The sequence below is a fragment of the Gopherus flavomarginatus genome, chromosome 15 (assembly GCF_025201925.1).
Source record: "Gopherus flavomarginatus isolate rGopFla2 chromosome 15, rGopFla2.mat.asm, whole genome shotgun sequence".
Taxonomy (NCBI): Eukaryota; Metazoa; Chordata; order Testudines; family Testudinidae; genus Gopherus; species Gopherus flavomarginatus.
In genome coordinates, this window is record NC_066631.1 from 8,684,001 (window position 1) to 8,697,874 (window position 13,874).

Sequence of the window (13,874 nt, forward strand, 5' to 3'; positions counted from 1 at the left end):
CATGGAGACAGCTAAAGCGTGTGTTGCTGAGCACGTTTCAATAGTCCTCCAATGCCATCCTACAGTTCCTGGTGCACTTGTTCTGGCCCTTCTAGTTACTCACTTCCACCTTGCCCCTCTGCACCAGAAGCTACTTGCCAGTTTCTGTACCTCAGTCCATGTAACTTCATTTCTATGCAGCCCTACTGCATTTTCTTCACAACTCAGTCCAGCTCTGTCCAACAGCATTACAAGATGCCCACCGTCCAGCATACTGCTAGCTGGCCTGATGTGGTGCAACTACAGCAAAGAGCATGATTTTAGGAGAAGTACCCAAAATCTGTAGCTAGAATTAGTCGATCTCAAAGAAGGTGGTAGAGATTGATAACGATGGTGCAGGAAGCACATCACACACTTAAAGACACTCTTCACACAAGGCTGAGGATGACAGCAGCAGACCTGTCAACTCTTTCTACCTACCCTCTTTATGAGGAGTTCAGCTGGGTGATTGCCAATGCCCCATGCATGAAGCCTGCAGTCCTACCATTCTTCTGAACAGCAACTGATGTTAGACTAGAAGAAGAGGGCACTGGAGGAGTCCATGATGAAAGGGGATGGAGGGAATCCCAGAACCAGACCGCAGTACTGGAAGCCAAGGATCAGGCTATGAGACCTGATGGGCTACTGAGCATTGTGGATAAATTTTCAAAGGACTTGTCTGGAGATAGACCTGGGAAACAATTTACAGAGGGAGCAGCACAGAAGAAGGAACTGGATACGCAGCTAAATTGTACCCACCTTCTTAATTATCATGGGGAAAAAATGTAATTTAAGTGGCAGAGATTTCTAGGTTATAACTAATAAAGTTATGGATGATATATTACATACAATGTAATGAATTTAGTTTACATTGAGAATGAAAGCCACTACTTTACCTTGACTTCTCCTCCCCTTCCCTCCCCCAACAGGTGTAATCAGAGATTAATTCAAAGGGGGGGTGGAATTGAACATGCAACTAGTGATTTAGTTTTACTATCTTTGCACTTATTTTTAAAAGGAGAGACTTAGCAAGCATGAGTGCATCTCTCAGTGTATACCATTGTGCTTGTAATTCTGCCGCACTGGTAGAAAGATCTAGAATTATAGTGTTACTACCATTAAAGCACTGTCCCAGACAGTATGGATTACAAATCCCAGGAGCTGTATTAAGTGGAAGAGTCCCTTGGGGACCTCTTGGTTGTCCATTCACAGCACTCTGTCCAGGCTAGGGGAACTGAGCTCTGCCGTTAACAAGCCTCTGAATATTAGTTCATCATCCTCAATGTTCCCCACACATTTTCTCCCATTCTTGGCAGGTGATGCTTGAGAATTTTTCATGCAGGAGAAATTAGACACAAATCTCCTTTGCACAAACAGATGGAATTCCAGTCATAGCCTGGAAAATTTACATACCGGGGTTTCCAGAACAATAATGTCCTCCAAGGCTTCTCTGGACTGAACTAAATGTTGAAACTAGTACTGGTAACAGGTTCTTGATCTGACTTCCCTAATTTCTCCACAAGTAGGTTCATCTCTCCCCCCTTCCCATTTTTTTAAAATAAATTAAATCTGAAATTCTTACCATAGTAAAGTCTTTGGTCTGGGTATGTTGCTGGAAAGAGCTTCGGAATAGACCAGCATGTAGAGATAAAATTAAAAACATACCAGGTTGATAAAAGTATCAAAACTGTGTTCTTGTCTTGATGCAGAATGTGAAATGGAGGAATTTTTTACTCTTCCATCCCCAGGGAGGAAAATATGCTAATTAATTTTATTGGCAGGCTCTTCTACCTCATCTGCACCATCTATGACACCTGGAGATAGGAGCTTCAACAAGCCTGGGAAAAGGAAGAGGGTCCAAGATGACCTGCTACAAGACAAGGGGAAATCAGGGCAGCCTCCTGATTCAGTTCCAGAAAAGCAGTTCCAGAAAAGCGAAGGAGGAGTTGGACAAGAAGCAAGAGGAAAGAATGGTCAGTTTCCTTGACCAGACTGTTAGTGTGATGGATCACCCTGATAGCCATAGGGTTGCAACCCTCCACCATCAGCTCCAGTCACAGCCCCCTACCACAAATTCCAACACTAGCTTCAGCACCATCACCAGTAAGAGGAGGTTACTCACCCTGTGCAGTAACTGATGTTCTTCGAGATGAGTGTCCCTAAGGGTGCTCCACTCCAGGTGTTAGTCATTCCTGCGCCTTCGCTCGGAGATTTTTACAGCAGCACTTGTACCAGACACGCACAACCAGAGCCTTCCCGCCCCCTTGCTCTGAGTGTACCAATAGTATGTGTGTGCGACTGGTCTCCTCAGTTCCTTCTCTACAACAGAGGCTACCCCACCTCCGAAGTGGAGGGGAGGAGGGTGGGTAGTGAAGCACCCACAGGGACACATCTCTAAGAACATCAGTTACAGCACAGAGTGAGTAACCTCCTCTTCGAGAGAGAGATGTCCCTGTGGGTGCTCCACTCCAGGTGACCGTAAAGCAGTGTAGTTCAAGGAAGTAGGGACTTGGGATTTGGTAGGAAGGCATTAGATAATACAGCTCTGCCTAATCGTATATCAGAAAGAGGGCCTTGAATTAGGGCATAGTGCTTATGTGTTCAGAAGACCAAGTGACCACTTTACAGATGTCAGCTAAGGGAACTTTGTGTAGAAAAGCCATGGAAGTACCCACAGATCTAGTGGAGTGAGTTCTGAGCCGGCTGAAGGCGTAACTTTCTTTACCTAATAGCACAGTCAGAAATACTCAGAAATCCAGTTTGAAAGTCTCTGGGTAGAAATAGGGTCCCTTTTGAGCGTTCCATGATGGAGACAAAGAGTCTAGAAGAGTTCCTAAAGGTCTTGGTTCAATCCAAATAGAAGGACAGAGCCCTGTGTATGTCTAATGTATGCATTGTGGATTCAAAAGAGTTTGCATGTGGTTTAGGAAAGAAGGTTGGTAGGTGTATCGGCTCATTGATGTGAAATGATGAATGCACTTTAGGAAGAAATTTGGGGTGTATTTGGAGGGTAACCGTGTCCTTGAAAAATAGTGTATAAGGTGGGTCTGCCATGAGAGCTGCTATTTCTCCTGCGTGTCTGGCTGAGGTGATTGCCGCTAAGAATGCTGTTTTCATAGAGATGTATAAGAGGGAGCAAGTGGGTAAGGGCTCAAACGGTTGTTGAGTTAAGCAGGATAAAACTAAGTGAAGGTCTCTTGGAGGGGTAGGAGGTTTAATGTCCGGGTATAGGGATTGGAGTCCTTTGAGAAAACGCTTGGTGATTAGATGAACAAAAACAGAGGTATCGTCGATCTTGTCATGAAAAGTTGTAATAGCAGCTAAGTGGACTTTGAAGGAGCTGAAAGAAAGGCCAGATTGCTTAAGGTCTAATAGGTAGTCAGGTGAGAGTGGAAGAGGGGCAGAAGTAGGAGGAAGTTTAGTTGAGCACCATTGTGTGAATTGCTTCCAATTTCAGAGATAGCAGAACACAATCTACTTGTATTGCCTATGTAGGAGCACTCTTTGAACCTGCTCAGAGCATGCCAGTTAATTTGGGAGAAGCATGTAGGAACCAAGCTTTGAGATGAAGCATGGACAGATTGGGGTGAAGAAATCAGCCGTGTTGCTGCGATAGGAGGTTTGGAGTGAGGGGCAATGAAATCGGTGGGCGAATTGACATTCTGGTGAGGAATAGAAACCATGGTTATCTGGGCCACGACAGGGCAATCAGAATTACTGTGGCACGATCTGTTCATATCTTTGTCAGAACTCTGTGGAGAGCCTGTGTCGGGGGAGACGCATATAGTAAGTCCTGGTGCCATGGGATCATGAATGCAACTCCCAGGGAATGTTTGCCCAGTCCCGCTCTGGAGCAAAATTCGGGACATTTTGTGTTTTTTGCAGTTGCGAAAAGGTCTATGGTTGGGTAGCCCCAAATGTGGAATATGTTGTTGATGGTTGTCTCGTTTATCTCCCATTCACGATCCCAGGGAAAGCCTCTGCTTAATTCGTCTGCGGTGGAATTCATAGCTCCAGGAAGATAGGCAGCTGATATCTGGATGTTGTTCACAAAGCACCAATTCCAGAGCATCATAGCTTCTGTGCAAAGAAAGAGTGAGAGCGAGCTCCTCCCTGCTTGTTTACATAGAACATGCAGGCAATGTTGTCTGTCATTATCCGTACATGTTGGTTCTGGATTAATGGGAGGAAGTGATGGCAGGCACGTGTATGGCTCAAAGTTCTGGGACGTTTATGTGTAAGGAGGTTTCGGTTGAAATCCACAGCCCCTGGGCTGTGTGGTGGGACATTTGCTCTCCTCACCCTGTGAGGGATGCATCGGTAGTCATTATGAGAGATGAAGCATCCTGGAGAAAGGTGACTCCTGAGCAGAGGTTGGACGGAACTGTCCACCGTAGGAGAGAGTCTTTGACTCTGAAAGGTATGGATAGAGGCTAGTTTAGAGTGTGTACATTCGGTCTGTAAACCGTGGCCAACCAAGCTTGGAACCACCTCATGTATAGTTGACCACAAAAGTGCACGAGGCCATGGGACCTAATAGTTGTAGATAGTCTTGAGAAGTGACCTGAGGACTGTTGTGAAGTTTCGTGGCCAATAGTTTTATGGTGTTGAAGCGCTCGGGCAGGAGAGATGCTATTCCCGTATGGGAATCGAGGTGTGCTCTTATGAACTCCAAGTGCTGAGTAGGAAATAATGTGGATTTGTTTTTATTTATTTTTAGGCCAAGGGATAGGAAGCAAGCAACGGTGAGCTGTGTGAATCGAAGTGCTTCGTCGAGTGTTGAGGCTTTGAGGAGACAATCATCGAGGTAAGGAAATATTATGACCCCTTGTTTCCTGAGGTAGACAGTGGACTATGGCTAGGAGCTTGGAAAAAATGCAGCAGGCAGTGGATAGGCCAAAGGGTAGCACCCTGTATTGAAAATGTGTTGAGCCGAGGGTAAAACGAAGGAAACGTCTGTGGGCCGGATGTATAGTCACATGAAAATAGGTGGAGGGCTGAAAACCAATTGCCTTGCTCCAGAGCTGGGATTATGGTGGTGAGGGTAACCATTTTGAACTTTTGCTTTTTGATAAATTTGTTGAGCCGCCTGAGGTCGAGGATTGGTTGCCATCCCTGTTTTCTTTTAAGAAATAATGGTAATAAAATCTTTTCCTTCTGTGTCGTTCAGGCATGAGTTCCACTGCTCCCAATAGGAGATGATGTACTTCTTGGAGGAGCAGTTGCTCGTGAGAGGGGTCCCTGAAGGGGGACAGCGAGGATGGGTGGGTAGGAGGCAAGGATAGGAAAGAGATGGAATAGCCAATTGTGATGACCTCTATAACCCACTTGTCTGTGGGACTGTTCTGCCATTGATGGGAGAATAGTCGTAGGCGGGGTTCAAAAATAGGGGCAGGCAGTGTAAGTGCTGAAGTGGGAATGTTATTTTCTAAACTCTCAACCAAGGCTTCAAATCTACTTATTAGTTGGAGGAGGTTAAGATGCTGCCGAGGAATTGGGACAGCAATGCTAATATCTGGGTCTCTGGCATTGCTGCTCATGTGATTTATATAACTGCTGGGTATATGTGGGGTAGCGTGGATGCTGGTAAAGTTGATATCTAGATTGTTACCTTCTGGTCATAGGGGTTTGAATTCCTAGGGACAGGAGAGTTGCCCTTGAGTCCTTCATTGAATTAAGTACGTTGTTTGTCGTGGAGGCAAAGAGTTTGTCGCCGTCAAGGGGGAAGATCTTCAATGGTATTCTGGACCTCTCAAGGAAAAGAAGAGGAGGAAAGCCATGAACCTCAGCACATGACCACTGCTGTAGCCGTGGATCTTGCTGCAGTATTGGCTGCATCGAGGGCCACTTGAAGAGCGGTACGTGAGATGATTTGTCCCTTGGAAACTAGAGCCATGAACTGTTGTTTCATTTCTTCTGGAATGTCATCAATAAAATCCATGAATTTGTTGTAATTTTTGTGGTCATATTTTTCCAGAATGGCAGTATAATTAGCAATGTGAAATTGTAATGTGGAAGAGACATACTTTACGTCCGAGCAGATCTAATCACTTACTGTCCTTGTTGGATGGGGTGGAGCGGGAAAACTGGTGTGTGTTCTTTTGGTTGACTGCATCTATTACCAGCAAGTTTGGTGCTGGATAACTGAAAAGGAATTCAGAGCCCTTGGAAGGGATGAAGTACTTGCAGTCCGCTCATTTACAGGTAGATAGGATTGCAGCAGGAGTCTACCAAATGGCTTTAGCAGGTTCCGAAAGGGCTGTGTTGATCAGTAATGCAATCCTAGAAGAAGAAGCGGGCTGCAGGATGTCTGTTAACTCATGCTGTTGTTCAGGAACCTCCTCCAAGTTAATTCTTAACTCACTGGCAATTCTTTTAAATGGTCTTGAAATTTTGAGAAATCATCCAAAGATGTCAGGGGAGGAGGAAGTAAGGCTTCATCAGGCATAACAACTGGGTCTACTGGGTTTGAGGCAGGTTGTGACTGATCCTGCAGTTGTGATGGTGCAGCCTGGAGCCTTACGTCAGTGGTGGGTTTGTCAGCTGGTAGTGCCGGGCAGATGTCACACCTGGCTGTGGTGGCATAGTGAGCATGGTCTCAAGGATAAGATGCCCATGGGGCCCAATATTGCCGCTGTGGGGGGAAGGGCACAGGTGGTGCCATCCAAGGATTTACACACCACAGGGCAGGATCCTGAGAGTAGGATGAGGTAATTTTTCTATGACCTCTCTTGATTGGGGTCTGAGGATGGGAGATTTGATATGGTGAAAATTCCCCCTGCAGTCCAGCTTCCTCATGACTGGAGGAAGGCTGTCCGGACCCTGACAGAGAAGTAGGCATTAAGTAGGGGTGACTGCAGCATAGGTGACACCAGCAGGTCCCTTGACTGTGTGAATTGCGGTGTCAGAACTCCTCTGCGAGGTGAGGGCTGTGCAAGAGGAATCTGCTGTGAAGAAAAGGTTCCTCTGCACCGGTGTCCTGAGAATTATTTCACTGCTAGCCAGCTCGGTGGGTGCCGGTGCTGGGAAAGCATTAGCAGTCTTCAGGGGGTCAGGCATGTCAGCATGTGTCGGCACTACTTCCATTGCGGTGCCGAATGGTGCCATATGAGAGGCAGGCAACTGGAAGCCTGAAGCCTCGGCACTGGAGCTTCAATTTAATAATAATAATTGGAGAAATACCAATCTCCTAGAGCTTGAAGGGACCTTGAAAGGTCATTGAGTCCAGCCCTCTGCCTTCACTAGCAGGACCAAGTACTGATTTTTGCCCCAGATCCCTAAGTGGCCCCCTCAAGGATTTGAACTCACAACCCTAGGTTTAGCAGGCCAAGGCTCAAATCATTGAGCTGTCCCTCCCCTCATTACTGCTGCAGCCGCAGGCAGGTTTCACGCGACGCTGGAGGAGTCTGACGCGTCAAAAGTGCTCAGCCAGGGGAGTGCAGGGAGGGAGGCTGTAGCCCTGCCTGAGGAAGTCTTGTCCCGCAAAGTTCCCTTTGTGGGTGAGAGAAAATGTCTTTTTCTGCAGTTTTTTTGTCTTTCCTTGAGATGGGGAGGAGAGGCTGTGGCATGCAGTGGAGTTGGCGCTTAGGTCAAGCTGACCTTAAGGATTTCTGAAGGAGGAGCAGTTTTAGTTTCAGCTCCCTGTCCTTCCATGCCCTGGATTTAAGCTTCTTGCAGTGGGCACATTTTTGGAGGACATGGGACTCCCCCAAACATTTTATGCATTTTGAATGGCTAGCAGAAAGAGGGATGGCATCACTGCAGATAGAGCAGTGCATAAAGCCTGGGGAGCCAGGCATGTCGGAAGCGGCTGCCTCTGACAGGAACAAAAAAAAATTTTTTTGGGTAGTTTTAGAGGAGAAAAAAGAACAGGAACAGTGGTATCTAAGTACTACTGGTAACAAACTAACAGGGAAGGTATATCAACGAAGCGACAGAAAGTCTTTAACGAGTTTGCTGAGCTCCATCTCAGGCTGGGGATGGTAGAGAAGGAACTGAAGAGACTGATCACGCAGGAATACTATTAAGGTACATTCACAGCAAGGGTGCAGGCTCTGTGCATGCACGACTGGTACGAGTACTGCTATAAAAATCTGAGTGAAGGCACAGGGATGCACCAACACCTGGAGTGGAGCACCCACCGGGACATCTCTCGAAGAGCCACCATGGTCTACCCTCACCCCTATTACATCCTGCTGACAAGGCAGCCATTAGAAAACTTGGTGTGGATGGGCTATGAGCGAGCCCAGGAACTGCAGTGTCTTTAGTACAGCTTGAGAAACCCATTCTCTGAAACCTAACTATTATTTCAGGCACATTAATTATGTCCACCATGCATGGGTAAACTGCAGGATTAATAGTTTCACATAGCACACAATCACAGCACTGACAGTTGACTTGCCAACCTCAAACTTGTTAGCCATGGGCCTATAATATTCTGGAGTAGCCAGCTTCCAGACGACGATAGCAACCTACTTCTGGACTGGTACAGCTGCACTCATCTGCGATGATGACATGATAGTGGTGGTACTTTGTGACAAAGTGGGGAGGGGTGAGGGATTCAGCAGAAAACCCCAGAGCATAGTTTTGTCTTGTGAAATTTAAATTGCTGAAAAACCATCCACGAGGAGAGGTCAGTGAGGTTGTCTAAAATGTACCATTAGATAGGAGGAGGAAGACTGTTCATGAGTAGAGAGGTAGATTGCTAAGTGATCATCATAGAAATGATTTGTTAAGTCTCTTTTCCACATCATAGTAATACTTACACATTCCAGCTACAAAATGAAGGGATTTATCTCTTTCAGGGCAGAAGAAAACAATAATAGAATGCAAATTCTAACCCATTTCTCTGGAGACAGACGAACCTATGATCAGCTACTACACATATTTTCCAGGGGAAAAAAAACAGTGTTATATTCAGATAATGATTTAGTTAAAAAAAAACATAGAAATCTGATAGGGTTCAGTTAGTCATGTAACAGATTTTAAAAAACTGTCTAAAATAATAGAAAAGATTAAAGTTGATGCTCGGTATAGACCAATTATGCAGTTGCAGTTGGTGCATACTTGCATATGGTGCCCCTTTGGCAGTCAAAATGCTGGTAATAAAGCACTAATAAAGTTAGTTTGCTTTTTATAAAAGAAAATAGACTAGGTCTGAGTCTTGGGGGTCTTTTGGGGAAACAGAATGTGAGCAACAGGACCTTCATGGTAAGGGTGGGCTGAGCAGTATGATCCTCACAGTTCCAAAAATAAAGGCCACTCACTACCTGAGGGAGACAAAAGGGTAAGGTTCACTCTTAGGGTATGTCCTCACTACGGGATTATTCCAATTTTACAGAAACCGATTTTTGGAAACAGATTGTATGAAGTTGAGTGCACGCAGCCACACTAAGCACATTAATTTGGCGGTGTGTGTCCATGTACCGAGGCTAGCATTGACTTCCGGAGCATTGCACTGTGGGTAGCTATCCCATAGCTCCTGCAGTCTCCCCCGCCCATTGGAATTCTGAGTTGAGATCCCAATGCCGGAAGGGGCAAAAAACATTGTCACAGGTGGTTCTGGGTACAGCCTCACCCCTCCCTCTGAGAAAGCAATGGCAGACAACCGTTTCGCACCTTTTTTCCTGGGTGAACTGCGCAGACACCATACCACGGCAAGCATGGAGCCTGCTCAGCTCAAGTCAGCAGTCATGAACAATGTAAACACCTCACGCATTCTCGTGCGATTTATGCTGAACCAGGACCTGAAAAACCGGGCGAGGAGGAGACGACTACAGCAGCACGGCAACGAGAGCGATGAAGACATGGACACAGAATTCTCTCAAACCGCGGGCCCCAGTGCTTTGGAGATCCTGCTGGTAATGGGGCAGGTTCTAGCCATGGAATGCCGATTTTGGGCCCAGGAAACAAGCACAGACTGGTGGGACCGCATAGTGTTCCGGGTGTGGGACGATTCCCAGTGGCTGCGAAACTCTCTCATGCGTAAGGGCACTTTCATGGAACTTTGTGACTTGCTTTCCCCTGCCCTGAAGGGCCAGAATACCAAGATGAGAGCAGCCCTCACAGTTGAGAAGTGAGTGGTGATAGCCCTCTGGAAGCTTGCAACACCAGACAGTTACCGGTCAGTCGGGAATCAATTTGGAGTGGACAAATCTACTATGGGGGCTGCTGTGATTGAAGTAGCCAAAGCAATTACTAGGCTGCTGCTACCAAAGGTTGTGATTCTGGGAAATGTGCAGGTCATAGTGGATGGCTTTGCTGCAATGGGATTCCCTAACTGTGGTGGGGCGATAGATGGAACCCATATCCCTATCTTGGCACCGGAGCACCAGGGCACCCAGTACATAAACCGCAAGGGGTACTTTTCAATGCAAGCAAGCACTGGTGGATCATAAGGAATGTTTCACTATCAACGTGGGATGGCCGGGAAGGATTCAGGACACTTGCGTCTTCAGGATCACTAATCTGTTTAAACAGCTGCAGCAAGGGATTTACTTCCCAGACCAGAAAACAACAGTTGGGGATGTTGAAATGCCTATAGTTATCCTTGGGGACCCAGCCTACCCCTCAATGCCATGGCTCATGGAGCCATACACAGGCAGCCTGGACAGTAGTCAGGAGATGTTCAACTACAGGCTGAGCAAGTGCAGAATGGTGGTAGAATGTGCATTTGGACATTTCAAGGGACACTGGCGCACGTTACTGACTCGCCCAGACCTCAGCCAAACCAATATACCCATTGTTATTGCTGCTTGCTTTGTGCTCCACAATCTCTGTGAGAGTGAGAGTAAGGGGGAGACATTTATGGTGGGGTAGGAGGCTGAGGCCAATCACCTGGCCGCTGATTATGCGCAGCCAGACACCAGGGTGATTAGAAGAGCACACCGGGAAGTGGTGCGCATCAGAGAAGCTTTGAAAACCAATTTCATGACTGGCCAGGCTTCAGTTTGTTTCTCCTTGATGAATACCCACCCCTTTGATTGACTCATTCCCTGTAAGCAACCACCCTCCCCCTTCAATCACAGTTTGCTTTCTAAGGAAATAAAGTCACTATTGTTTAAAATTCATGTATTCTTTATTAACTGATTATAAAAAGAGGGAGAGAACTGACAAGGTAGCCCAGATTGGGTTTGGGAGGAGGATAGGAGGGCAGGAAAAGGCCACTTCAGAAATTCAAAATAATGACAGGCTTTTGCTTGGGCTGTCCACTGAGGAGGAGTGGGTGGGTGCAGGGAGCCTCCCCCCTCCACATTCTTACATGTCTGGGTGAGGAGGCTATGGAACTTAGGGAGGTGGGAGGGCGGTTATACAGGGGCTGCAACGGCATCCTGTGATCCTGCTGCCGTTCCTGAAGCTCCACTAGATGCCGGAGCATGTCAGTTTGATCACACAGCAGCCCCAGCGTTGCATCCCGCCAGCTCTGATCTTGCTGCCAATACCTCTGATCTCGAGCGTCCCTCCTCCCTTCACATTGGTCCCTCCTGTCCTCACATTCACCAGCATCTTTCCTGTATGTTGATAACGCGTCCTTCCACTCATTCAGATGAGCTCTTTCATTGCGGGTTGATTCCATGATTTCAGAGAACATTTTGTCTCATGTCCTTTTTTCCCCCACCGCCTTATCTAAGATAGCCTTCGGGACGGAGGAGGGAGGCTTGAAAAATTTGCAGCTGTGGGAGGGAGGGAAAAAATGGGAGAGAAGTATTTTAAAAAATACATTTTACAGAGCAATACTTACACTCTTTCACGGTGAACAACACTATTCACATTACATAGCACACGTGATTTCAGTACAAGGTTGCATTTTGCATCTTCATATTGAGTGCCTGCAGCTTTGGTGTTAGAGATCACAGATGCAGGTCCGGTCAACAGAATTTGGCTTGCATGCGGCCATGGTAAGCCATTGTCTTTTGGCTTCTGCAGGCTTCATAAAAGCAGCGCCCTCCTTTCCCACATACCAAGCAAAGTCCATTGAGTGCTGCAGCTTTCCTGTTAACATGCAGCAGCAGAAACCAAACTAACCTCCCTCCCATTCAGTTCTCTGGGATGATCGCTTTAACCCTCCCTCCACGGCGTGGTTGGTATCAGGAAAGATCCCCGCTAGCCAAAAGTGAAAAAGCTCAGCGACATTTCCCGCACCCGCTTGGCTAACTGCAGGGAAGGATTTCTTTTCAGCCACAGGCAAACAGCCCAGTAGGAATGGCCACCTCTGTCCCCTTAATTAAATTCCCATATTTCAACCAGGTTACCATGAACGATATCACTCTCCTGAGAATAACACAGCAAGATAAAGAACAGATGTTGCTTGAATGCCAGCAAACACCAGGACCATATGCTGCCAGGCTTTGTCATGCAATGATACCAGGTTACTTGCTACTAGCATGGCGTGGTCAAGTGTCCTACCATGGAGGACAGAATAAGGCTGCACTGCCCGGAAACCTTCTGGAAAGGCTTTTGGAGTACCTCCACGAGAGCTTCATAGAGATGTCCCTGGAGGATCTCCGCTCCATCCCCAGACACGTTAACAGACTTTTCCAGTAGCTGTACGGGCCGCAAATGCATCCCAAGTCCTCAGGGCAAATTAATCATTAAAAAAAAAAAGCTTGCTTTTAAACCATGTTTTATATTTACAAAGGTACACTCACCAGAGGTCCCTTCCATGGCTTCCTGGTCTAGGATAATGCCTTGGGAGGGTACTTCAGTCAGACTGAGAAAGAGATCCTGACTGTTGGGGAGAACGCAGTGCTGTGTGCTCTCTGCAAGCTCATCGGCCTCCTCCTCCTCCTCCTCCTCATTTTCCCATCAGCAAAATCCTCAGACATGGCTGAGATTACCCCCTCCTCGGAATCCATGATCAGGGGTGGGGGTAGTGGTGGCGGCCCCCCCTAGAATAGCATGCAGCTCAGCGTAGAAGCAGCATGTCTGTGGCTCTGCCCCAGACCTTCCGTTTGCTTTTTTGGTTTTCTGGTAGGCTTGTCTGAGCTCCTTAACTTTCATGCGGCACTGTAGTGAGTCCCTATTGTGGCCTCTCTCCATCATGCCCTTGGAGATTTTTTCAAATGTTTTAGCATTGTCTCTTTTGGAATGTAGTTCTGCTAGCATGGAATCCTCTTCCCATATAGCGATCAAATCCGGTACCTCCCGTACCGTCCATGTTGGTGCTCTTTTTCTATTCTCAGACTCCATGGTTACCTGTGCTGATGAGCTCTGCATGGTCAACTGTGGTCTCCACACTGGGCAAACAGGAAATGAAATTCAAAAGTTCGTGGGGCTTTTCTTGTCTACCTGGCCAGTGCATCCGAGTTCAGATTGCTGTCCAGAGCGGTCACAATGGTGCACTATGGGATTGCTCCTGGAGGCCAATACCATTGAACTGCAGCCACACTAACCCTAATTCGAAATGGCAATACCGATTTCAGCGCTACTCCCCTCGTTGAGGAGGAGTACAGATATCGATATTAAGAGCCCTTTATATCAAAGGAAAGGGCTTTGTTGTATGGACGGGTGCAGGGTAAATTGGGTTTAACGCTGCTAAATTCGAGAAACTCGTAGTGTAGACCAGGCCTTAGTCTGAGGCAAAGAAGAGTTTTGTGCACCAACATGCCCTGCTGGTTAATGTGGGACACAGCTGTAAATCCTCTGGGTATGTCTACACTACAGGATTATTCCAATTTTACAGAAACTGTTTTTTTAAAACAGATTGTATAAAGTCTAGTGCACGCGGCCACACTAAGCTCATTAATTTGGCGGTGTGCGTCCATGTACCGAGGCTAGAGTCGATTTCCGGAGTGTTGCGCTGTCGGTAGCTATCCCGTAGCTATCCCATAGTTCCCGCAGTTTCCCCGTCCATTGGA

The 13,874-nt window shown here is 46.9% G+C and overlaps 1 long non-coding RNA gene across 1 annotated transcript; it reads left to right on the forward strand.

Moving 5' to 3' along the window:
• Positions 1 to 1,821: 1,821 nt before the first annotated feature.
• On the forward strand, positions 1,822 to 5,902 carry LOC127034913 (uncharacterized). Its single transcript, XR_007769521.1, has 3 exons — positions 1,822 to 1,991; positions 4,739 to 4,825; positions 5,643 to 5,902. It is a non-coding gene; the product is annotated as an uncharacterized LOC127034913 (long non-coding RNA).
• The last annotated feature ends 7,972 nt before the right edge of the window (positions 5,903 to 13,874 follow it).